Source organism: Ambystoma mexicanum, chromosome 6p, assembly GCF_040938575.1.
Source record: "Ambystoma mexicanum isolate Mex_15411 chromosome 6p, UKY_AmexF1_1, whole genome shotgun sequence".
NCBI classification, from domain to species: Eukaryota; Metazoa; Chordata; class Amphibia; order Caudata; family Ambystomatidae; genus Ambystoma; species Ambystoma mexicanum.
The window spans coordinates 1311796865-1311824270 of NC_090935.1; positions in this window are offsets into that span (position 1 = coordinate 1311796865).

Below are 27406 nucleotides of genomic sequence, written 5' to 3' on the forward strand. Positions count from 1 at the left end.
TTACATGCAAACACCCAACCTGCACCCAACATCCTTGCTGTTCAAACCCAAGGGTACTTCATTTAAATCCCACTCCACAGCAGTAGACCCTCATCGCCCAAGCCACCATGCAACTTCATGCCCATTAAAGTGCACTCGACAGCCCTTCGTGCCGTGCCGCAGACATAGTCAATCGCTTTACCTCACACACATCATTGATGCTCTCTTCAGCGCGTAGACCTGACTCTTCCACTACACCACACACTTCATCAATGTTTGCATCCCTTCACTGTACACCACACAAGACATCGACCACTCGGGTGAGATGGAAAGGGGGTGCTCAGTCATTTCCAAGAACTCTTGGACCTACACCTTAGAGGAATGCTTATCACTCAACACCTTTAAACTGCTAATCTGCCACTTGCCTCCCTCACATACAGACAGCCATACTCCATCCAATCTACAGAGCGTCCTTGATAAACAAAGGCTTCCTTGAAAAGATCACAGACCGCATCAGAACGGCAGCCTCCACCCATCTCAACAACATCTTCATTGAGAACCTCAATGTGGAACCTCAATTTGTCAGGGGCTTGCAGGGAAACCATAGACGCACTGAGCACAACCGGTCACAGAACTCAAAAACAACAAGAGCAATAGACTCAACCTGCAACTTTCTGCATGCGTGTACTGCTTCTGCATGCGGATAGGATGCAACCGCAGTGGTGATGTGGTACTCCATAGCCCTGCCAATTCATGGTGCTGTGGTGGCATTGCAGCCAGAGCATGTGGCTGCAGTGTGTTTACAGAGAAACATGCTTCACCTGGAAGGTCACTGTACACGCCGCCTTCCAAATTTCGAACACTGTAGACTTACTGATTCAGGGTGGGACATGTCACCCAATGTTTCCCAAATATCTATTCAGAGTTCCATCAGTTTCATTCCTTTCTAAGAGGTCCTTCTGGTAGATTATTAACCTTGCGCAGTTGATTGTTTAGGAATGTAACCACTGACACACCGCTGCAGTCACTTTGGCTATGTCGAAACATTTCATGCTTTGGAGCAGACCGCTTTCATTTAGACTGCCTTTACTTTTTGACATTCACGTTTTTTCTTTAGGGGCAATGGCTAGACAGGATAGATGGTTTCGCATGGAACTCTTTGGCTGATGTGGGTGTGTTATGCAAGTATGCTATGACAGACCTTCACTCTCCAGGACTCCCACTACTTCAAGACCCACCAAAGCCATGATGTCCATGACATCTCACCCAACGACTTGGGCTCCAGGTGTGCTGGTGGGCCATTTCCCATGGCGATGGACTTTGAATAGCATCCTGGGAACTGGCTTTGGATCCGCCCCTTCGGGTAGGCTGCAGGGATGCACAGCCTGCTCATTGAATTGGACGCGCATGCTGTCTCGCGGCCTAGTCCTGATGTGTGCTTCCTCAACATGAGATAACGTGACACAAGAAAATATGCTAGCACTTGGACTCCAACTGCGCTGTGGCCCCTTGCAATGGCTGAATTCTTGCTATTTTACCATGTTTACCACATCCCGACAGAGTCTGGAAAGGAGCAATTTGCAATAATAACCAGAGAGAACCATGGATATTGTAGAAAATATATATACATATTTTTCAGTTCAAACTAATCATTTTGTGTTGCCAAGGATCTTTTATTTGTACTGAGTCGGGATGGCTCTACAAACCACTCTGAAGCCTCGGTATATTCCAAGGGGGTTTATTTTTGATATCACAAGAATGATGTGGTTAACTGGAGTCGCCGAACCTTCAGGACAAAACGTCTTTGGGGGAATTTGGCGGTAGGGCCATTGCTCGAACTCCCGTCTCATTTGGGCTACCGCCAGCCTTGCCCAGGCATTCATAACCCCGATTAGTTCCAAGGCACTGTAACCCTTGCTGTCTCTTCTGTTACGGCTAAGGCTGTGGTGCATTCCCTAAAGCATTGGCTAGCTATCTCCCCAGGTCTCTTCTATCTCTACCTCTCTTATCTCTTACCCCCACTTAATGTTCTAGTAGAGTTTGTGAATGGTGCTATTCCTACACCCTTTTGGAGTCAATCTCCATGCGCACACAGTCGCACCTTACCCTGCTACTATGGTGTCCTCCTGCGTTCTCCTCCCCACCACGCATCTGTCCCGCCGATATTTCACGCCGCCTTCCAACCTCCACCCTTAGACGTTAACCTTCTTCCTCCTCTTCTTTCCTTTCTCAACTCCTCCACTCTTTACTATGACTGACTCCGTCTAACACACTAATATTCTACTCACTACTACTCTTCACCTCTCCACACTACTCTCTTGTCTTCTCTACTCCACTGCTACTTGTCTTCTACACCACTACTACTTCTCTGCTACAACTACTGCTTCGCAATTCTGCTACTACTGCCTCACCATTTCTACTCTCACCACCTTACTGAGTGTACCTCCTCTCCATCTACCACTTCTACTACCTCTCCTTCTACTTCTATTACTTCCTCCCACCACTACTACCACCCTTCTGCTATCACTGATTCCTCTCTCTTATTGCTACCACTCACTACTTTTCACTAGCACATGCTACCACTACCTTACTACCACTCCCTACTACTACCTCTCCTCTTCCTACTACCACTACTATCACTACTTGTCACTACTACTTCACTCTCTCCTCGAACTCATGCAAAACCATTCCACAGTATCCCTCTTGCCAACCATCTCCACACTTCTCTCCATTCTCCTGCTGGTCTTTTGGCCCTCCTCTTACCACCTTCTGACTTTACCCTTAGACCCCACATTGAACCTTTCCTAGGTTGCTCATTATGTTCCCCTCCCCCTTGCATGATCGTCTTTCCTTAACACAACCATTCTGGCTTTTTTCCAAATCAGTGGTTGGGCAGGTGTGAGAAATTTCCATGAGGCCTTTAGCCCCACCCCCTTTCCAGCGGCTTGCCGCGTTTAGAACATGGAACCCAGATAGTTCCTCTGGAAGAGGCATTTCCCCCTTCTTCGTACCCCTCACAGCGTTCTGGTTGGGCATAACCCATCTCTGGGGATAGACACCCTGTATCTTTGCAGACCTTTATAATAACAAACAGTTTCCAAGGTGGTTAGATGGGTCTTCCAGCGCTACTTGCTTTGACCACTGACGTGCCGCTGCTGTGCGGCCACTCCCTCCGACGTCTCTTGTGCTCCGCTGGTGTCCCAGCAGTTCTCCTTCAGCAAATCCCAGTGGATGATTTCTGCTTGGCCCAGCTTCCTCTCCACAGGGCCCGATTCTGAGCTTGTGATAAAACGTGTGTGGAAATACCACATTCTGCCTTCCAGTTTCCAGCACCATCATTCTGAGGTGGGTGGAAGTATTGGAGACGAGATGTCATGCTTTCCAGCAGCAAAAGCTGCTAAAATCACACGTTGCTGGGGAAACATGTGCCCCAATGGCATTGCAAACATTTCCTGATACACTGCCACTTTTCTAGTTTGAAAAGGATTTCTTAAACTTTCATTAAACCAGAAATGTGGTGCTGCAGTCTGAGAAATGCATTGTTCATAAAGGGAAAAAAGTGTGCAGTGTAGTTTAACAGCACCGTAAAAGGTATAGTCATTTTACTCCTTTTATTGTGCTAACCAGTGCTACTGGGAGGAGAATCCCCTCCATGTGGCTGCCCTGCATTCCTGCTGTTGTCGAGCCATGAATGAGCCACATGCAAAGGATGACGCTTTTTTGTCCCTGCACCACATTATATTTTCATCAGAATATGGTGCTTGTAAGTCAAGTATTCCTCCTTCATGGAGAAACACTTCCTTACATTTGCAGACACCTCAGAATCAAGCCCCACACGGGCTGCGGCTCTCCTCCCCTTTCGGTTTTACTCTTCTTGATGAATGCCGTAGAAGTGTGGTACACAAAGGAGCCACACGCATATCTGCTATGGGCCTGGAATTCTGGTTGTTTTTGTGGTGAGCAAGTCCTTTTGGCTTCACTCACCTGCCAAACCTATATGTTTTGGAGGCACTGGTGAGTTCCTAAGGCTGCCAGTGCAGGGAGAGTTTTACATCCATTTAACCTTTTCCATTGTTTTACACTGCAACACGAACACGAGCCAACTACAGTGAGGTGTTACAGGGACAGTTTGTGTCCTATTTTCTTTTTACTTTGTACCAAGAGCAGCAGGTAGCAGTGAACAATGCTTTAAACTTTTCTTCGGTTGCACTACTGTGCACCTTTCCTTTTACCCTGACAACGTCTTTTGGAGTTCCATATACTCAAAATATCGGCTCCTCACGGTACAAGACGTGCCCTGAGGGGTGTTGCTAAATCGGGAAAAGATCCAGGGGCTACACTAATGTCACGACCGTTGGGACGTGGGGCTAGCTGGCCTTTTGGTTGTAGCCCCTGAGCTTCTATCTGGGGCTACAACCAAAAGAGTCAGGGCTACAGCCCTCCCACCCCCCATAGCAACACCGCTGCATGCCCATCATGCCATCTTGCTTTTTGGCTATCTTCTTGCCCTCTTGGGGCATGAAACTTCCAAATAAGGTCATGCTCTTTTGCAGGAATCAGCCCTGGATTCCAGGCTAGTGCTTTGTGTGCCTGGAACGGTTGGGTCTGTGGTGGGGCTGCCTGTCTCCCAATCCACAACCGAGCTAAGGGATGTCTGTTGCTTATCAGATGCTGGGCAAATGACTGTCCGTGATTGGACAGCCTGGGTCTGCTTAAATGGTGCAGATTCTTCACATTGATTGGCTGGGTCAGCCCCCATCCTGAATCTAAGATCAGACAAGGGGAGCCTGTGCCAATCTGGCTGTCACCCACTGGAACCAAGAGTCCGATGTCTGTAAGCAATGCAAAGTCGAGCCGAAGGACTGCTCCCGGGGATTTCCAAACCCACCCACAAGGGGTTTCTCTGGACCTTCTTCTGCAACAAGGGACCCTTCAAATGGTGGATTTCCCTCCTAGACTGGTGGGCATTACCAGTCTTGCGGTCTGCGTTTCTGACCTTTTTTTTGTGGATTTCGGACGATTCTCTGGAGCATTCCAGTGTCTGACCAGTCACTGAAGGGGCATCAGTGCTGCAAAAGACATCCCCTCGTCTGGAGGCCTGACTCTTCATTGTAGGTCAGGAATCCGATTGCCTGCAGGAGCTGCCTGCATGGAGGTCTACAGCCTGCAAAATCTGAGCCTGTCTGCCCTGACCTTTCATCGTCATCTGACCCATCCAGCTGGGGGGTCCCTGGAACTGTGCCTTCTTTGGCCGCCATCCAGGTACTTCCCTGTGAAATGATTTCACTAAAACTTTGGTGCTTTAACTATCTGGCTAAGGAAGGACTTCTCAAGCTTTTAAGGTAATGATGGTAAATGTTTTATTTGTGTACCCCTTTTTCTTTTCCCCACTTTACCTAAAACAGTAGTGTTTTTGCTTTGCATTGGCATTTTAGAACTCTGAATTGTGAAGTGGCATGCAGGGTTAGCTTTTGTGTAGATATATGTGCACACGGTTACTTATTTAGTGTGTAGAACACCTGACTTTTCATTGCATGTGTTTGCTCAATAAACAGTGTATATTTATAAATGTGTGAGGACCTTTTAATATTTGTCAGCTTCTGTTTCTTAATCGTACCTGTACACCATACCACCTGCCTTACTGCTCAGCCTACGCTACCCAGAGAGTTTGGTTAGACTCAAGTATAAGAAACCCACAGATACACTTGGTTGGCCTCAAAGAACCCTACTTCAATTTAACCTCGAAAAATCCCTCCTAACAACTGGCATACAAATTATAACAAAGGTTTAACAAAATGTCCTCCTTCATCGTGCCAAGATGCCTATGGTGAACGTGCGCATTAGAAGTGAGAATAACATAAGATAACATGTTGCTGGCCAGTGATTCTCGGTCTGTGTTGTGGTTACAGAATGGCTGGAAGACAGAGACCAGGCTCACAGAGCAATACATCTCTATATATTACACGATAGCCAACAAAGCCCCCTTGAGATGATTATTCCTCATAGTGGGAGCATCATACATCTCTCACTACTTGTTAGATGCACAGCCATATGTGAGCAAGAAACTAACAGCCTTGCACTATCACAGAGAGGCCTGTACCGAAGTCTCAAACAGAATCCCACACATTAGACAAGCAAGCGCTTGTGTAAGGATGCGTGTGCACCATAACAGTGAGAATCACATCTGCCCATGAGGATGCAAGGAGTGCTCACACTGCATGCAGTTATTGCCCTCTATGTGACAGCGGCCAACATGTGACAGTGCTTTATTGACATAGCTGCAGCAGCGAGGCTGAGCAGTTCTGATAGGGTACGATTTCAGGCATAGCAGCAACGAAAAGACATGCTACTGGTGTCCCTTTAAAAGTATAATGATCGTGCTGGCAAGTGTTCATACTGTCCCAGTCCCAAAGAGAATATGCGGTCCTGATGAGAAGAGGTGGAACTGCGTATCAAAGGCATAGCAGTCGCGAGGAGTAGTGCTAGTCGTGGCCTTTCATTAGAGCAGTTCTGAGTTAAGGTGCTACACACTGTTTACTTGACTTTAAAATATTTATACTGCGCACCACTGACCCTGAGGCTTAAGGGCGCAAACAGAAACAAAACATTTAAACATGGATGACGTGGCCCAAAGAATTGAGCACAAGTCTGAAACAACAAACAGGAGAGACGCCCACGCTTCTATATGCCCAGGAAGGAGGAATTATCTCAACAATAAGGTCTTCAGCTTCTTTCGACACATAACAGTGGATCTCAGTTCCCTAAGGGCGGGCGGGCGGGATGCGGGATGCGGGATGCGGGATGCGGGATGCGGGATGCGGGATGCGGGAGGGCATTTCAGGCCCTATGGGCAGCCACAGAGAAAGCGCATTTCTTCACCTGGGCCAGTTTGTAAGCCGGTATTTTAAGTTCATTGGTGTTCTTTGATCTAAGAGGACGAGTACTTGATTTAGCCACCAGTGCTTCACTCAGATATAACGGACGAAGCCCCATCAGACACTTGTGGGCAGGGGTGTTGCTAGGTCTGGAAAAGACCTGGGGCTACGCTAATGCCAGAACGGTTGGGACTGGGGGCTAGCTAGCCTTTTGGTTGTAGCTCCTGAGATTCTATCCGGGGCTACAACCAAAAGATCAGGGGCTATAGCCCCTTTAGCCCCCCCTAGCAATGCCCCTGCTTGTGGGTGATAAGCAGGAGACGAAAGTCAATTCGCACCTGTATTGGAAGCCAGTACAGACTACGCCTGGCATCAGACACGTGGCCTCTCCTATTGAGACCTGTCATCATTCTCACAGCACTATTCTGCATGGTCTGAAGCCACTTACAATCTGATTTGGCTATGCCCACAGGCAAACTGCTACAATAATTGATTTTGGACAGAATTACGGCTCTTCCCACAGTCTTACAATTAGCTCTGGAGATATACAGGCACAGCTGTACTAGCAGCTTGATATAGTATGCAGTAGATGAGACCAGACTACTCACATGGGCCCTCGTATTAAAATTCTGATCAAAATATACCCCCAAAGGTTTCACTTTTTCTTTAGTTTTAATATTACATTCTGCAAAATGGAAGTGGGTGTAATCCGTTCCCATGTTACGTATTTTGGCCTCTGTGCCAATCACCGTTAACTCACTTTTTCTGTGTTGAGTGCCAGCACATTTTTGGCCATCCAGGATTGGATAAGTCCATATATTTTATTGATGATTTTTTCATCGTCTAGGTGCTTACCGGATAGAGGTATGGCACATTCAGCGTAAATTAGTGAATTCAAGATTACTTATTATTTAATTTATTTATTATTATTTATTCTGTTCTCCTTTTGCTCTGCACTTTCCACTTCTTCCCCCTTCCTTGCACTTTTCCCCTCCCCTCTCCCATGCCCTTGCATGTTCTCAAAGTCCCTGGGCCTAGTAAGAGCATTGTTTTGTTCTCCCCTGTTCCCCTCCATTGCCTTGTCGCGCTCTGAAACACTTGTGTATGAGCGTGATAGAAATAAAATATCAATATCAATACTTTCTTCCAGTAGATTGAGGTCACAGTAAAAATGGTTTAAAGAGAGGGTTATAAACAAGTCCCCATGGACACACGATGAGGCAAAAGAACCGGTTGAGCTTGTGCAACCTTACTACTAACTCTGCATCAGCCGTTACTCAGAAAAGACTTAAACGAAAAGGCTGCATCATCTGAGAGACCAGCCACCTCCCTTAACCTGGTGACCAGCAGAGTATGGTCCACCAGGTCAAAGGCGGCAGAAAGGTCCAACAGCATCAGTAAAGCCGTCTGTCCTTTGTCCATAATCCGAAGCAATCTAGACTGTAGATCGGGCAAAGATGTTTCTGTTGCACGGCTTTCCCTGAAGCCCGATTGCCACTTACTTATGGGTTTGAATCCCAATCCCCCACGTAGAAACCACTCACTGGTATTAAGCGTGTTATAGGTGGATAGCTCAGGGGCAACATGCTTGCCTTGGAAACAAGACGACACAGAGTACCACAGGTTCGATCCCTGGGTCCGTGCTTAGAAACCTCTGGGTATTAAGGGCGTTATAAATAACCTATCATACTATCATAAATGAACAATAAAATAAATAAAAGAAAATAAATCCCATTAATTCTCAGGTATGTCACAACTTGCGTATATGCTACGTGATCCAGGATCTTCCGTATAAACAGCATGTTGGTAATAGAGCGATAATTTGCGGGTGTCATTGGGCATAGGCTAGGTTTTTTTAGCCAAGGAGTAACCCAGGCATTTTTAATGCATGTTGGAACATGGTTTTCACTAAAAGAGGCATTAACACATTTACACAGAGTGCTTATCAATAGGGAAGAGGATGATTTTATCACCATTGCAGGGCATACATCACCCTTGCAAATTGTTGGATTAAGGTTTTTTATAATCAGTGTCAGTTCAGATTCCATAATGGGTTTAAAATTAAACTGCATTTCTGATGCCATAGGCATGCATCCTGCAGCAACAGGACTATTTATAATAGGATCAATAGTTTTCAATATTAAGTTGGATCTGGTCGAGCTTTCCAAACATTGCTTCCTGATTAGATGTACACCAGGGAGCATCTTTAGTACTAATATTCGGCTTGCTCTGAAATGGGTGTTCTAATTCTTTCAACATTTTGAAGAGTTCTTTGGGCTCAGACTGGGCTTGATCACTCCTGTCATCAAAGGTGTTTTTTTGCTGCTATTTCTGCTTCTTTACATTTTTTGGCTGCCATCTTGTATGCCGCCTTATCATAAGGAAAAGAGAGTGTCCACGGGCTGGGATCACTCGCGTCCCCTGCACACTCAGGTTAATGCCAGAGGCAATCAATTAGTCAAAATAGTGGTTGTGTAATATTCATTGAGTACAAATTCCATATTTTGTTAAATAATTAGAGTTGAAAATGATATTTAGGAGAAAGTGAATGAAAGCTTTCTAAAGTATAGGGTTAATTTAACTCAGTAGTTATTGTTAACAACATATATACATGATAATATCTCTTAGTCCTGCTAGACCAAACCTTTAATAATGTAATCCCTTGATTCCAAATTTCAAGATACAAATGTCTGATTTCTTAGTGCATGCCAGTCTATATTCAGCAATAATACCAATAGTTGATCTTCATATAGTAACATGTCTTCCTTCAAACAATGTGATCATAATAGATACAGTAGAGGCCTAACTACTGCATAGATAGCTCAATGCATTACGGTAAATGATTTCCCTTCTTCAGGAGCAAAATATTCAATATTCTAAACTGTAAAGTTCATGTGTTCACAATCTGATTCTTCCCAGTAATCTGCTACCCACTAAAGAGGAGATAACAAAAAAATGGGAATATTTTAGTACTCTATTCATTAGCTTCAACAAGCAGTAACAATCTATAGTTATTCAGTGCAACAGACCCTACCTCTCATTGGTGCCCCCTGGGTTTTATGCGCTTGATGTAATCCAATGTCAAAGTGAGATGTTTATTATCAGTAAGTTATCCCCTGGATTTGGGTGGAGTCTTCCCGGGTATCTTCAAAGTTTTTCTCAAGCTGATAATTCTACAGAAAATGTATATATATATATATATATATATATATATATACATTATGTATATATATATATATATAGACTGAAAGATGTGGTCTTATGTTTATTGTAATGCAGGTAAGACATTTAATACCACTTAAACGTCTACAATGTCAGAAAAGTTATCTCACAATGGTGGTACATCTAGGGTCATGTTCAGAATAATGCCCTCATAGAAATTGAGCTGGCCATTCCATCTTCCTAAAATGATAAGGATTCTATAGTTACTAGTGTGCAATATCCTTTTGTCTAATGCATAGATAGTATTCACTGGGTCCTATATACAAAAGGATAGGTACTCACCCTTTCTCACAGGAGGGGCTTGAATATTGTTGACCGTCAGTGAATCAAGTTCAGTAGAACATAGAGCAGTGCATGTGGGATTCAATTCCAGTAAACTACATGCTGGAAACCTAAATGCAAAATAGGGAAACTAATCAGCTCGTGCTTTTTCTAAATGGGTAGTATAATCCTGTGGAAATACTCAAGCAAATGAATGCTGTTCAAGATGTGGAGACTCTTACTTCACTAGGTAACTCGAGCTGCAGGGAAGTGACCGCAAGTGCAAATGGACGCGGACATGTCTGTTAGTAGGTAGTGATGTGACGCGACGCCGGGGCACGTCGGCGCGATGACATCAGATGTAAACATCCGACATCATTGTGCGATGAGCAGCCGGCACCGTGACACAGTATACTAAAATGAGCTGAGTTTGGAAACATTACGTAATATACACGCTGATGGAAAGCCTCCTAAGAGGTGTCAAGGGTATAATTGGAGGCCTCATATTAAATGTACTCAACGTGTCTCATGATTCTTATGTGTAAATGATTTAATCTATATGGCGATCGCACCTCCACCCAAAAGGGCACCTCTGCTCACAATCTTTATATGGTTAGTTGTCAAGGCAACTTCACAATCATCAGACTTATCCGGCAACATTATTATCAATCCAGCGATGCCTGTTTGATAAGAGATGGATAATATTTTCAGCATTTATGAAAATTAACTGATATAATTTTTGCATGATGTTACAGTGTGACAATAATATCTAAGAATCGTAAGGTGAATACTCATCTGTTTTTAGTCAGATATATTATCAGAATCATATAAAACGTTATATCCAACATACAGAATGTTAATCTCATGCAAATTCAAATTATCGTAACATGGGTCTTGATATTGCAAATCACTATTGAATCTGACATTGAATTACTTGCTGCACAGTTGTTACATTAGATGTGCATTTCTTTTGAACATGATCTGTCTGTCTCTACCCTATGTGCAAAGAGTCCAACTGAAAACACATTTTGGAGACTACAAAGTCCCTAAGTTCTAGGATATTCATATTGAAATGGTTAAATTAAGAAATCAAACCAACTATCAATGGTGGTCAAAAGATGTTACCTCCTGGATGTGTTTATGAGGTTATGTTGATCAGGGTGAACACAATCACAAGAATGCACCTAAGTGAAAATCTTCATTCATTCCGTATGGGCTCATGATGTCCAGTTTATCAATCCAGTAAAGCTCACGTTGGTCCATCTTTTGGGAGTGGTTGCCCCCTCTAGGGGCTCTTTGTACCACTTCCAGGATTTGACATCTCAATTGTGCTACTGAGTGTTTTTTGTCGGCAAAATGTCTCGCCACTGATGATCGTTCGTTCTTGGTACAGATGTTACTTTTATGCTCATTGCATCTCTCGCTCATTTTACGTTTGGTCTGACCAACGTAGTAGATGCCACAAGTGCAACTCAAGGCGTAAATTACAAATTTCGTGTCGCAGGTAGCATGATGTCGAAGTTGGATTTTAGCTCCTGTTCGTGGATGTCTCACGTAATCTCCTCTCTAAGGAAAGTATTGTAAGAACATGTGAGAATAGCAATATCTATAAATGTAATACCTTTTGAAAGTTAACTTTCCGACTGTCAGTAAATAAAACCACCTGGTCTAGATGTGGCAGTGAGCAAAAACGAAGGGGCTACACATGTGATATCATCAGTGATGTCATCAATGACATTTGTGATGTCATCTTTGATGTCCTGGGTGTTAGTGGTAGCAGTGCACAATTTCAGGAGTTTTTCGGTTTTACTTTGAACCATAGTGGCACGTTTGAATAGGTTTTTTAAAGAAGAGCACAGGTTTTTGGTTGGGCAACTTAACCATAACGTCCCCTTAACAAAGTTTTATTTAGTGAATTGTACAGGTTTTTAGTAGGACAACTGAACCATAACATCCCTTTAACAAAATTTGTATTGTAACTGAATTTGACAGATTTTCTGAAGGGGAACCTAATCATAACATTGCGTTAATAAAGTTTTTATGCTGAAAATACACTATCATCATGTGACCTTGGGAGATATGTAGTTTAATTTGATTACTTACAAACATTTAACGTAGACCATACAGAACCTCCTCGCTATCGATATTATGAAGGCACGGACTGAGCGCCTGTCTGCGGACGGACGTGGAAGAGGTCAGCACTACCGAAACAGTCAGGGTCCATCTGAAATTGTACTATTGTTTTACACAAAAAAATGCTCAACTTAGAGAAAGGACACATTAAGGCATTATAATTACTAGTAAATAAATAGGGAAACCTAAACGCCTGAAACAAAAACCATGCATTTAATGACCATGTAGAATTAAATGGATTATACCATAAAAATAGAAAGTACGACTCCAACGTAAGTACCTCACAGAAACTCTGCAGCCAGGACCGACAGTAGACACACGCACTTCAACGAAGACAAATTACAGCAAAAGAGTATGTTAACTTAATTTTTCTTATATAAGTGTGTGCTTTTTAAGGGTATAAGGGGCTGAAAAAATAATTTCTTTCTGTTCTTTTCATACAGAAATGGACAGTACTTTGAAGTGGCTGGAGTAGAATTTTCCACATGGGGGAATGTCCGAAGATAGCGACAGTAATGGTACACAGTGCTCTGCATAAGCAAAATAATGTTCAGTGTTTTATGGCCATTTAACATATATATATATTTATTTGTAGCAGACCAGGAAAAAAAAGAAGAAATGCCAACAAACGACACAGAGGAAGACAGGCTAAAAAGAATAGAACTTAAAATGGGGGCATTGAATGTCAATTTTAATAGTTTAAGGGAATTTGTGAAAGAATTTGTTAGAGGAAAAATACAGTATCACTGTCCCACCTGTACCTGTCCCCCTTCTCCATTCCCTAGTGAACCGTCCCCAAAACTTGAACAAGAAAATAAACGTTTTAATGAAACATCCATCCCTTCTTCCCCACACAAATCATCTCCTCACAATCAGCCAGTTTTGAACCCTAATTCCCCTATATTCTTGTCAGTGTCTGCATCCCCCTGTGTTTCTGTTGATTAAAGTGCATGTAGTTTTTTAGAAAGTGTTTGTATATTTGTTGTAGAGTAAGGGGTTGAGAATTTCTTTTTTTTAAAAAAGACTTAAAATGTTCGCGAACAGGGGACCTGTTTGAGCTAGCCGTAAACAATTCAATGTGGATGTTCTAACGGCAATACACCTACCCGTACCAATGCCAACCAAGATGGAACTGATCTTAGAATGCACCATGTGTGCAAGTTCTGCGTAAATGAAGAGAATGGGGCGTGCTAAGGACATTATTGCTCTCCGTACGGCTTACAAACGAGATAAAACATGTTCCTAGAACATACTAGGTGGGCGGTATGTATATAAATTAAATAAATTGGAAGTGTCCTAAGGACACTATGGGCCTCATTACGACCCTGGCGCTAAGTGTTTAACGGCGCCGTAAAAGGCTGCGGTGCCGTTAAACACTTAGCGCCTTACTACGAGGTCCCTTTGTGGGACCCGACCTTAACGGCTGGTCTACACCAGCCGTTAAAGTAGGGACCCGCAAAGGGACCTTGGTGCTAAGTACGGTACCGCAATTTGCGGTACCGTACTTAGCACCTTCCCCATTCCCATAGAGCCCTATGGGGCGAAAATGTGTATGGGGAAGGGCCATGGTTCAATGGGGAATTACCGCCCCCGCCAACCTTGGAATGGGGTGGTAATTCCCCATTGAACCATGGCGGACCCGTTACAACACCGGCACCAACCATGGTGCTAATAGCGCCATGGTTTAGCGCCGGTGTCGTAATGAGGGCCTATATCTGTCCATATCATCCGCAGCAAGATGGAACCATCCCTAGAACAGGCGCGGTGGCCGGAATGTTCATTGTCAAACAAAATGGAGGTGTCCTAAGGACACTGGACCTGTCCCTGCAATCATCAGATGAGGTACACCCATGCGCAGTACACCCATAAGTACTGCGAACATCCCGACTGTCTCTAACTGTCCATCTCACTTGTGTCACACTTTTAATTAGTTGCAGGACCCGAACACTGTCAGTAGAACACTGGCGCGCATGCACACGTTTGTTAGTCTGCATTTGCTGTCGTGCAGGCATGCTTTTCCCTTACGGATGTGTTCAGGACGTCATCATGTGACCGCACCCACGCTGAGCGTGTGGACTAATTTGCGCATTTTGTCTGCTTCTGCAACATTGCAAAATAACTTACACATACCTGTGAAATTATTTTTCAGTATAAAATTACCATTTGATATTTCCCATACAATAGCTCCACCTGTGAATGTGTCGTTTGCAATTTTTGCAGCGCTTTTCAGTGAGCAATATGGTCACGAGCCGCATCCATGGACCCCTATAAATGGGCACACCCCCAAGCTCATCTTCATTGTGCTTCTGCCTATAGCAGTTAGAGGTGTGCTGCCTTTACTACTCTAGAGACCATTAGGTAAATAATCCTTATGGCATCCATGGCTGCTGTTGCTGCATTAGCCTCAGCACCACCCCAAAACCCTCCAGCGCCACCACCTCCCCAAGGGCCTGCAGAGGGATATACGGGTGAGGATGTAGAGATCGAGGAAGAAGAGGAAGAAGAGAATGAGGTGGAGGAACTCTGCACTACTAACACTCAGCGAGAGTCGTGGGTGTGGCAGTTGTTTTCCATTTTAGGGAACGTACCGAAAGCATGTGCGAACTTTGTCAAGTGTAATCACTGCCAGTTGGTGCTCAGTCGCGGGAGACCTGGTGCGTACAGCTTTGGTATGACAACCATGAAGCGCTATCTAACTTCGTTCCACAATGCTGACATTCGCAAGGTGGGGTCATGCGAAGAATGTAGTAGATTGAGTTCCTCCACAGCATCCTCCGTGTCCGATCCTCTCACCACAAGAGACACTCCTGTGGGGGAGCGCATCCCTCCAGCTGCCTCACAAGCCATTCGCAATGCTGTTGACTCTTACCTTTTGAGGGTCACAATATTGTGGGTGTATTGTGATGCAGTACTCTGCACGGGAGAGAGTTTTCAAAGTCCTTTTGAGGCTACGGTCACGGAACACCAGAAAAACTGCTCCCTACCTAAGTAAAGGCCACCCTATATCTTTCTCCATCTGCCCCTTCTTATACCCGTGGTTGGTGTCCATTCCTTACCTTCCTTTGCCTTCCTCTCCTGGTGTCTCGTGTCGTCAAAAGTAGTAAAGTGGAAAATTACAAAAATTAATAAAAAGGCTCTTTTCAGAGCTGCCTTTCTCAGTTAAACAATAGAACTATCAAGTGACCATTGAAGGCCACTGAGCATTTTTTTATAATTCCGCAGACAGTCGTAGGACACACAGGGTAAGCATAACAAAACCAATGGACTTTTAGCTGGGAGTAAGTGGTGTCTCTGAAAAGAGCCTTTCGGTGGTGGTGTGTATCCCTCAAGAAATTTAGGTTAGAAAAAATGGATTGTGAAATAGGTGACTATGATGTCAAAAAAAATTGCAAAGCATTTTGTACATTGCGAAGAAAGATCTGATTGCCAGCATATGTGAGATGGACCCCATCTGTACGAAAAAGTGAAGAACTACGAAACAAAATGTTTTCATTGTGAAATGAGGACATGCCAACATCTTTTAGAAAGGCACAAACAGCCTTATTCACATTGCGCCTCGCTTTCTCCATTTGTGGACCAAATGCAGAGGAATGCAACCATATCTGTTTTTGTGCTATATGGGAAAAAACTATTTGGCAATTTGGAAACATGTCCATGACCTTCGCAAGTCCTTCCTTCATTGCAAATTGCAAAGAAATTCCAGACACATGGCTTAAACTGTTTCCACCGCAATGAATAATAAGTATGTCCGGATGACGCTCTGTCTGTAAAGTTGCACAGAGAGGTACCAAGTCCAGCCACCTCATTCTACGCACGCCATGCCAGTGCACTTCTACATTAGGAAATCCATGATCTGCACATAGACCGCAACTTTCAGCATGTACCTTCAGCCAATGTATCCATGAGTCTCCCAAAATCCAGATAATCTGTTTTCGAGCACACAGAGCCATGGCTGTCAGGTCTCCTGTCAGGGGAAACATGTTCTCACTAAATGTCTCCGTACAAAACACACCCACTGAACTTTACTGACCAATCCCTAGCTTCGCACATTCTCATTTGCATGCGTCTCCACCCTACAATCTGCGCCGCCTACAAACTACCGTCATGTTCGCGGACACGTACAAGATGAGAGCGTGAGGACTGTACATTTAAATATTATTCCCCTTTTCCCCTTTAAGGTGGGCTTTGAAAAGAGGTTTTTTTTTTTTGGGCAGATGCCTTACAGACATCTGTTATTTTGTATTTTTTAAATATTTTTTCTTCTTACTATACTCGTACAACCATTACAGAACCTTCTCCAAAGCAAGCCTCACATTCCAAAAGAACATGGCATTTCCCAAAGAAGATAACCCAACACCATCTGCTTCAAACTAAACTGCATTACTGGGAACAATGTTCTCGTGGCTGCAGAAAAACATACCAGCGCGTAACATAAAAGCATGCATGCCGCCATTGATGATACACCTCCCAATTCCTTGATCAGGGCAGAAAACAGAACTGTGGTCCCATTTTCATCTAGGGAGTAGCCCAGAAAAAATTAATTTAGCAGTTGGAAATATGTTCATGACTGCTTGCACCAACTGCTCCAAATCGTCCAACCAAGTATGTGCACTTACGTAGCCCAAATGACAAGCACCGTAGTGCAAAATCACCACATGAGGAGTGGTCATCACACGCATCTCGCTCCACACCACCTCTACTCCTCTCACATCGAAATGGTGCGCTACATTCCTATGTGAAAACAAGGAAATAATATGAGGCAGGGTAACCAAAAAGGAAACACACCAAACACAGGTTACAAAGGAACATACAAAGTACTTTATTTTATACTGAATCCAGTTACAAAAGAACAGAACAAAATTCAGATAGCTATCGACCCTCAGTACAACACAGCGAACTCCGGCGTGGTTCGGTGTGCTCAGTGAGTGCAAATATTCATTGAAACAGTCAGGCTTTTATACATTTCTCCAGCCTGTTGTCCAGCCTTTCTGCAGGTTAACCATTCCATAAATAAGTTACTGCTCTAGGGTCCCTTGCCAGGTCAAATCTAGTTCATCTTAGGTTTATACATTAACAAGAAGAAATGGTAATAATGTATGCTCTAGGCCTAACATTACAATGCGGGACTTAGTTTATGCAATGTAGTTAAGGAGGTGTTCTCATTCAATTATAGATCAGTTTCGGTGATACAGGTAATCCATTGCACACAGGTCAGCAGAAGGACAAGGTCTCAGCTCATGACCCTAACAAGTGGCCTGCAGGCAAGTTATACATTAGCTGTACAGAGGTCATGACAATCGAGTTCTGTTCTGAATAACATAGGCTACCATTTTAGCTCACATGGTGACTTTATAGAGCAAGAAAACCTAAAATGGCGGCTTGACCCAAAATGACAGTTTACATGGTTTCTAAGGTCAGGACCTTGCAATGCGAGTTTATTCACATGTAGTTTATAAGCAGCTTGTTAGCAGCTTGGCGTAGGCCAATATACATATATTCATAGCAATAGGAGGCACAATATAATTTCTAGTTTGACACCTACTTTTGGCATAGTGCTGTAAACCATGCACATAAATATCTCCAACTACCAAAACCTTCACCCTCTGCACCTCTGCCATCTTCAGTATACGCACCATCTTTCGACACAAAAGAGCAATGGGAACATCTGATTGGCTGATGGCTACAGTTCCCTTTCCATGCTAGATTTGCTGTAGAAACCTGTATGTGACACACCCTACCCACGCACAGGCGTTGTGTACGTTCAGCACGTAACTCTTAACTAGTCCTTCTACCCTTTCCACATCACTCACGAATCCATTCCCTCATTGGACACAGCTAAGCAGTCATACAACCATCCACCAATCAGATTGAACATCCGTACATCTAACTCCATCATCAAAATTTCGCACTTCAAATGTACTATTGATCACTCTAAGTACAAGGCATATATCATTGCAAAGCACCTACTTCGAAAAGTACTGTAAAAGTGTCGCAGATTTCTACATACAGCTCCATCAATGCGCACATGCATGTGTATAAAGTACAGGTATGCATATTTTAATCATAGAACATGTACAACCTGTGTGTTCAATTAAACAAATTAATGCCACTAAATCTGCATAGCCAATACATACCAACGCTCCCCCTTAAGTGCAAGATGTCCAATTGTACATTACCAAACCGCACTACTTCTTACTGTCTCCCGCATAACCTATACATATGTTACAACCTTCCCTATGTAGTGCGAAACTCGATTTTCCATTAGAAAATGGCACAATTTTTTACTGGATACCGCCTACATCAATGCTACTTCCAATATGATCATATGATAAAAATAAATGCTCCCGATTGCTGTGGTGACATGGCCCTCTAAGGGTCTCCCGATTTTTCAAAATCGTACTTATAATAAGAAACTACCGAAATTTTTCCCAGCAATTATAATGAGCTATTGCTTACAAACCTCTCTGCTATACATAACACAGCTTAAAAGAAACAAGGCATTTTCATAATCTTACAATTGTACTCATTTCTAAAGCACTTGCAACTAACATACTGCAAGTAACATACAAAGGCAGCACATAGTGAAGTGAAATGCACACATGCACTGTGTTAAATATCAAAGAAGAATACTCCGACGACAGATGCAAAATTAACGTGTACAGTAACATCACTGCTTTAAATACACAAAGTTACTAACTTTTTCTTTTTACAATCGCAGTGAAGACTACTGTCTCGAAAATCAACAGCATCTACATTGCAAACGACATATCCGAAGAAACCTGGTCATTCTGCAAAAAAAAAAGTAAGTACAGCACAACCTTTATATTCGAACTATTCCTGAAACAGAGTGTGTGGGTTATGTATTTAATTTGTGCGCCAAACCAAACAGTTATTTCTGAACCATTCTACCCACAAATTCCCATTTATTAAACACAGATACACAGGCAGAATGGCTCACAAATCCCCATCTGTTTGGAACCCAAATAACATACAGATGCCTTACAATGTTAGTAGTAGAAAACAAATAGGTGTTTCAATTTAATGCCATTACGTTTACTATTAATGCATCTCCTCACCACTAGACCTCTTTGTATTCTCATCTGAAGCACATTTTAGTAGTATACAAACTGAAAAATATCCTCCCCAAATCATTGTAAGAGACCAATGCACATTCACACACCACCACAAAGAGCTTCCCCATTAAACTCATGCACGCATGCACACACCACACATACATTGTACAACACACCAAACCATGCCTTCTTTTTTTCTACAGACCCCAAAGAATGCCTACCAAAAAGCAAGTCCGTACAAAGGAACGCAGAAATAGAGCCAATAAAAATAAAAGTGTCCAACCTAACCATCCATCTGTAACAGAGTTTGTAGCTAGAACAGTCATTTAGCAAAACAAAGGAAGCTTCAACTACCAAAACTTTACCTCCTCCAACAAAATGTGGCACGAAAGACAAAACTCCTCACAAAAAATCTGCTACCAGTACTCCTAACAATGCTACTATTAATCCGGATATAGTGACAAGAAACTATAGTAAAAAAAGTATTTTAGCCAAAATGTTTCACCATAGAGTCCTTCAGAATCTAATAAGAAGAGGACCGAAATCATCCTCAACTCTTAAAATCTACCATAGAAAATTAATCTTACAAGCTCTTGCAGACAGTACCAACAATTCTGACCATAGCAACCTTCTATTACACACATACAAAAAAGAAATACTAAAATTTAAAAGTGAATCAGCTGAAATACCAAACCATGTGTGTTTGTGTTGCTGCAGAACGTTTTACAAAAGGAACACAAAATATGTAGACGTAGCATTCAAAATAGAAGACAATGAAGATTCCAAATGGTTTGAATTAGCTCTCTACCTTTTAGTTGAAAACAAATATCAAATAAATGAACCACTAATATGTTGCAGTTACTGCACTACAAAACTAGACAACAACCAAACTCCTTCACGTGTTATCACAAATAATTTGGAATTGTTCCCACTACCAAAAAGCCTGCAACAACTCAATTTGTATGAGAGCATCATAATTCAAACAGTTCACCCATTTCAAGCAATTATACGCCTTCATCCAAAAACAGCAAAAGTACCTCCCTCTGAATTGGTGAAAGGCATTTGTGGCAAAGTAGTTTACTTGCCATTAGATCTAACAGAAAATGTACACACTCTAGGAGTGCAACGTTCAATAGAGTGTTCTTTAATTGTAAATGGTGTACCAACAAAAGACAAAATAATTTGGCAACAACTGGTGGACTTACATAAAGTTAGAGAAGCCATGCAATATCTAAAAGACAATATCGAATACTACAAGGAAATAAATATTGAAGAAAGCTTAAGGGAAACAACTGAAATAATTGAAGAGGCAAAAGAAACTGGACAATTCGAACTTCTGGCTCCTGCTGCAGTATCCACTCTTTTGGACCAGTGCACAATTCATCCATTGCATTCCAATGAAAGCATAGATGATGCACTAGAAACTTACCAAATGCGACAAACCAAAGGTTCACCAATGAGCATATGGGAAAAAAGTATAGACCACCTGCTTTTCCACTGCTATTTCCTACTGGCAAAGGTGGAAGATACGATGATAGACCCACTCAAATTACAGCATCAGAATACCGCTCATTACGAATGTATTCGCAAGATCCCAGGTTTAGACAAAATGTAGAATACATATTCCACCTACTCTTTGAAAGTGAACTAGCAACCCTATGTTACGGAGTTGCACACATGTTGAAATCTGGAACCCACTTTCAAACTATGTCAGCTATGCAATTAATACAAAAAGTACAAGAAAAAGATTAGGTTTTACAATCAAATATAACAAATTTGTTTGCAAACATGCGTGGTACAAAAGAATACTGGTTCCGACGACACAGAGACGTACGTTGTATGATCAGAAACCTTGGACCACCAACTTGGTTTGTTACACTAAGTTGTGCAGAATATGCATGGGAAGATTTACATGAGTTCCTACGCATACCAAACAACAAAACCGACATACGTTTATTAACACCTGGAGAACTTTGCTCTCTAGATCCAGTTAATGTGTCAAGATATTTCCATCATCGTTTGATTGCTATGCTACACTTTATTTGCAATGAAACTGTTCCTCCCCTCGGAGAAGTGCAACACTTCTTTTGGAGAAAATAATACCAAGCGAGAGGAGCACCACATATTCACATGCTGTTATGGATCAAAGGTGCACCTAAATTTGGTCATGACACTCATGCCACTGTTTTGCAGTTCATCCATAAATATGTCACTTGTGAAATCCCTTCACAACGGACACATAGTGACCTGCATAGGCAGATTTTACAATTTCAAAGACACAAATGTGGCAAATATTGTCGTCGCAAATACAAAAACAAAGTGAAATTCTACACCAAATGCTGCTTTGGTTTCCCTAGACCAGTTACAGACACAGGTGAAGTGAACAACTTCATGTCTTCAGTTCGACATAGTGTTAAAGGTAAATTACCTAAGAACACGTATTACATAAAAAGGAAAGAAGAATCAAAATACATCAATGATTACAATGAAATCATTGCCCTCTTATGGAATGCCAACATAGATGTGCAGTACATTGCAGACAATTCCACTGCTGTTGCACGATATGTTACAGCCTACTTAACAAAAGCAGAAAAAACAGAGCTTCAAGACCTCTGGGATGACCTATCATCAGACAAAACACTATCTCAGAAATTGTACAGTCTAGGCATAAAAATGCTCTCTCATAGAGAATGTGGCACCTATGAAGTGGCAGATCGTTTAACCGGTACTGCCTTGTATGGAAAATCCGACAACATAGTATGGCTAAGTCTTGGTCCTACTAAATGTAGAAAGAGTTCTGAAATCATATGAGGACATAGAAACAATTGCCAGAAATGATCCCAACAGCAAAGACATTTTAAAAAACTATTTACTGGACACATACTATCCGAACAGGAGTATGACTTTGGAAAACATGTGTCTATACCACAGAGCTCAAAACTTTGCATACAAAAATAATATAAAACCTGATGAAAACAAAGGCAGATCTAGAGTCACAGATTGTGAAGGTAGCTTAGTTAAACTTACCAAACGTAGCTTAATAAATCATGTTAAATTGTCATTAAAAACTCCTCAACAGAAAGAACTATATTACATGTCTCTACTACAACTTTTTAAACCATGGAGAAAAGAGGAAGAGATATTAGTTAACTATTACTGCTATGCAGATGCTTTCAAAGCACATGAAAGCGCTATCACCGATGTGAACTTTACGCAGTACAAAACAATGTTGCACAATGAACAGCAACACGAAGAAGAACTTCAGGCCCAGCTAGATAAGGACTCTTCCGACAGTAGTCAACCTTCTGTAACAGGAAGCCAAGAACCACTAGGACAGCCACTAGTAACAAATGAGGCAGAATTAGCTATGACAGAGGTGGAAAACACCATTCGTCATTATCAAGAAAATACAGAAGACTTAACTGTACAACAAGCAAAACTTAACAAAGGTCAGCGCACCATTTTTGAAGACGTAACAAAACAAATACTACATGGTGTACAGCACGAATATAAAGAATGTATCTGCCAAAATTACAAACCAATACTACTGTACATAAGTGGTGAAGCTGGGTCAGGAAAAACATTCTTAATCAAAATCATCACCAAGTTCCTTCAGCTATTGACATACAACAAAATTGTCAGCGGTTGTAACTGCCCCCGCAGGTTTAGCTGCCTACAACATAGGCAGTGTCACTTTACATCGATTACAACTTCTTCCAGTAGAACACCAAAACAAATTAGACTATTACAAACTTTCTGCAGAAGCTGCAATGGAACTACGCAGAGTATTTAAGCAAATGAAAATGCTACTAATAGATGAAGTGAGCATGGTCTCCAACCTAATGTTAGCTTTGATTCACCTCAGATTGCAAGAAGTACTTAAAATAAACTACGAAGAACTCTTTGCAGGGAAACAGATCGTTTTTGGAGATTTTCTACAATTGACACCAGTGAAAGGGGAACCTATTTTTAAAACCTTAGGACACAAACTCTGCCGCAAAACAGTTGGCAGCATAGGAAATGTCAACCTTTGGCAACATTTCCAATACAGAGAATTAGCAGAAAAACATGCGGCAATCTGCAGATCTCACTTATGCCAACATCCTAAAAAATATTAGAGTTGGTGTACTACCTCAAGAAGCAGAAGCAATATTGAGAAACTGGCACATTCATGCACTTTATGGCGATAATGCATGTGCTACTGATGTTATGGAACAATTAGCGCACAAAAATGTCAATTGTATGGCCTTAATGCCAACTCTTTCAAGGTGTTTCAAATTCAATGAAACAATGTTAAATAAAGAAAGGAAACCAATAATGGAAATTTGCGCCACAGACAAACTAGACGTACATGGCATGACACTACCCATGTGTGAGCAAGCCACAACAAGACTAAATAGCTTAGAAAATTCAATCTCCAAAACAGCTGGGTTGGAAAAAATATTAAAATTATCCTTAAATTGTAGAGTAATGCTTAAACGTAACCTTGACGTAGAGCAAGGGCTAGTGAATGGAGCACTGGGTACAGTTTTTGGCTTTAAGTCATACCCACGTGAAACCAACATCCAGTTTGTCAATATTCGCTTTGACAAACTTTCAGAAGTGAAAAGGATAGGGCGCTCAACTGCTCGATTCCTGCTATTCAAAGACATGTATGTACGTAGAGAACAATTTTCTCTAACTCTTGCATATGCAATCACCATTCATAAATCCCAAGGTCTTACCCTAGACAAAGCATTGATAGATATAGGAAACACAGTCTTTAAAGAAGGCATGAGCTACGTAGCACTACCACGCTTACGTACACTTGACGGTCCATTTCTAATCAACTTTGATTCAAGTAAAGTGAACACTGATATTCCTTGCATTTTAGAATACAATAGACTACGTTCACTGTACAGCCCCCCTTCTCAAACAATATCCTGTTCCAGAAAAAGTAAAATGTGGTAAAAGAAAACTAATTGAAACAGAAATGCAACAGAATCTCACAGCAAATCCTTCAAAGAAAACAAAGGAAGGTAAACGTTCCTCAAGTACCACAAGGAAAGAAGAACCTATTAGGGAAAGTAAACCAGGTACTTCTTCAAAGAAGGAAGACAAACTCCGAAAAAGGCACTCAGATACAGAACTAGCTGGTCCATTCAAATTTGCAAATAAAAGTGGTGTAAGTTGCTACGCAAATGTAGCAATAAATATTCTATTGCAATTACCACCAATTGTTAACACCATTTACTTACACAGTACAGACCAATTGTGTTTACAAATGTTAGTCCTTCATAGAAACGCAATAAACAATCCTGACAACACGTACAGTGTTCACGGAATAAGACAAGAATTGGACTACTGTGCTGGAATAGTAAAATTCACTATAAACTCACAAGAAGATCCACAAGAATTTCTAATGTACTTACTACAAGTACTGGAAAACAAAAGCATACCTATAATTGAAATCTTCAAGATTTCATACATGTGGAAACATACATGCACTCTCTGTAGCAATGTGGTACAGGAACAAGTCCCAAATGACCGATTTGTGTATGTATCCATACCTAATTGTGACTCCATTCCATTTCAGCAGCTTGTACAGAATGCAAACCATGGCAGATCATGTACAATGTATAATTCAGACAATCGGTCCACCTTAGTAATACAAACACAGAGTAAGTACATAATACTTATGCTGCTACGTTATAAAGCAGATGGTACCAAAAACAACTGCAAACTGACTGGATTCACACACGGTCAAGAGTCACTTGGAAAGAAAACCTTTACAACAGTAGGTATAATCTACCATGCAGGAGCCACAACCAATGCAGGTTACTACACTGCATACATTAAAAAGAAATGTGGATGGGTGGAACGTAATGATACCACCATTACTCTAAAGCAGAGATTACCAGCTAATTTTACAAATGCGTATTTAATCTTCTTGAAGCCAAAGTTTAATAACTAATGAGTACTTCTACATTACCAAAAAACGAAGTGAAAAAGTACAAACAGTTAGAATACGCCATCAGGTATCTAACTGCCCAACACTATATAACAAGGACACAGATAAATGAATACCGCAGAACCGTAACAATAAATGCACAGTTAGAATACGCCAACAGTAAAAATTGGCAACAAGGCAACAAACGTAACATTAAGCAGAAAGAACAAGGAAACAATCAAAGAAAACAAACAAATCGTTTGTAGCATAGCAAATTAAGGTTTTTTTTAATCCGACAAGGATTTTTTTTCCCCAGACCAAAGGATTAGAAAAACAAACACAGAAACTAAGCACAATGCACAGTACACTGGTTTGTGAACTAAATATGAGGGTAAAAAAAAAATGAACTGTCTATTATACTTTGTAAAAAATCTTTATAAAATGCAAATACTAACATGCTTTTTTCTTTTAAAACAGAAATTTAAAAAGGCTTCTTTCGACAAGTACTGCAATCATGTAACGCATGTATGGATTCTGAACAAATTAAACAGTAAGTATAATAACAGTAATTTCTTACATATGCGAATGTACACGGCTATTCTATGGCAATAATATGGTACAGAGCCTGCAGGCAGGCCTAGCATCTTTGATGAACAACCTGCCACCTACACCCTACAGCCAATCAAGCAAGACTATAGGTCCTACCCAGAACCATCACTCCATATTAAAGCCATGCTGCTTCTATTTTCACTACTTCTAAGTGTACTTTTCGGTACATGCTCTGCAGCCATGTAGCCAAGACACTACAACGTGCACACACCCACCGCACCACACCACATCCATGTTCACTTATAACCTCACTGCTTATGACTTCAGTGTTGGGTGCATGCCCTTTGGCCATGCACCCAAGCCTCTGGGTGCTGTCCAGAAGCACCAAAGCATATCGCAACCATTGTGGCATATCATTTCAGTACGTAGAAAGCCTTCGGCCGTGCTCCCAAAACAATACGCCCTCCCCACAACCACCTGAGTAATGTTTCATAGTACGAGTGTACCTATACCTGTGATATGCTGCAGCAGTTGTGGCCACAGCGTACAGACTTGGCTGTAAATCCATAGATTTCTCAATGTATGGGTATGCAGCATATAAAATCCATAGTGAGTTAAATCTGCAGTGCTTATAACTTTGTTCTTGGCTGCATGCCCTTCGGCCGTGCACCAAAGACTCTACATCTAGGCCACAACTACCACACCGTAGCATACCCATTGTGCTTTTAACAACAACGTATGAATGGGCTGTTGGGCACAGCCACCTGACTGATGGTCAATACTACGGATGTATCTATAGCTGTGATATGCTGCAGTGGTTGTGGCCAGGGCCTAAAGTCTTAGGTGTATATCCATACATATTTCAATGTGTGGGTATGAAGTGGCTTATAGCTCCAGTGTTTACAACTTTGTTCTTGGGTGCATGGCCTTTGGGTTACTAAATGGATGGGTGACCGAAAGGCCGTCCAAATAATATATTTTTTTAAACCGTGCTACTGTCAGTCCTTGAAAGTTTTGAACCCAAAGACCTTTTTCTGCCCTTTGATGAATTGCATTGTGGTATTTGTAGTCTCCCAGTTATCATTGTGGTCATAGGTTGACAACAGGGGGCATGAAGTTACGATGGCTTTAGCTGAATTTCAGGGGTTTTGTTGCATTAAGTTATCACTTTAACGTGCCTGCAACTAAAGTTTTTTCCTTGAATATATATGACACGGCCACGTTAGTGGCCGTGTAGTTATGGTTAAGTTGCTGTTTCCATAGGAAGAGCACTTTTGGGCCGGCCTATAACTCCGCTCCCCCTGGACAAATCCTCACCAAACTTTGCAAGAAAAAGTATATGGGCCACTCTGAATGTTTTTGCAAAGTTTGGTGAGGATTCGTCC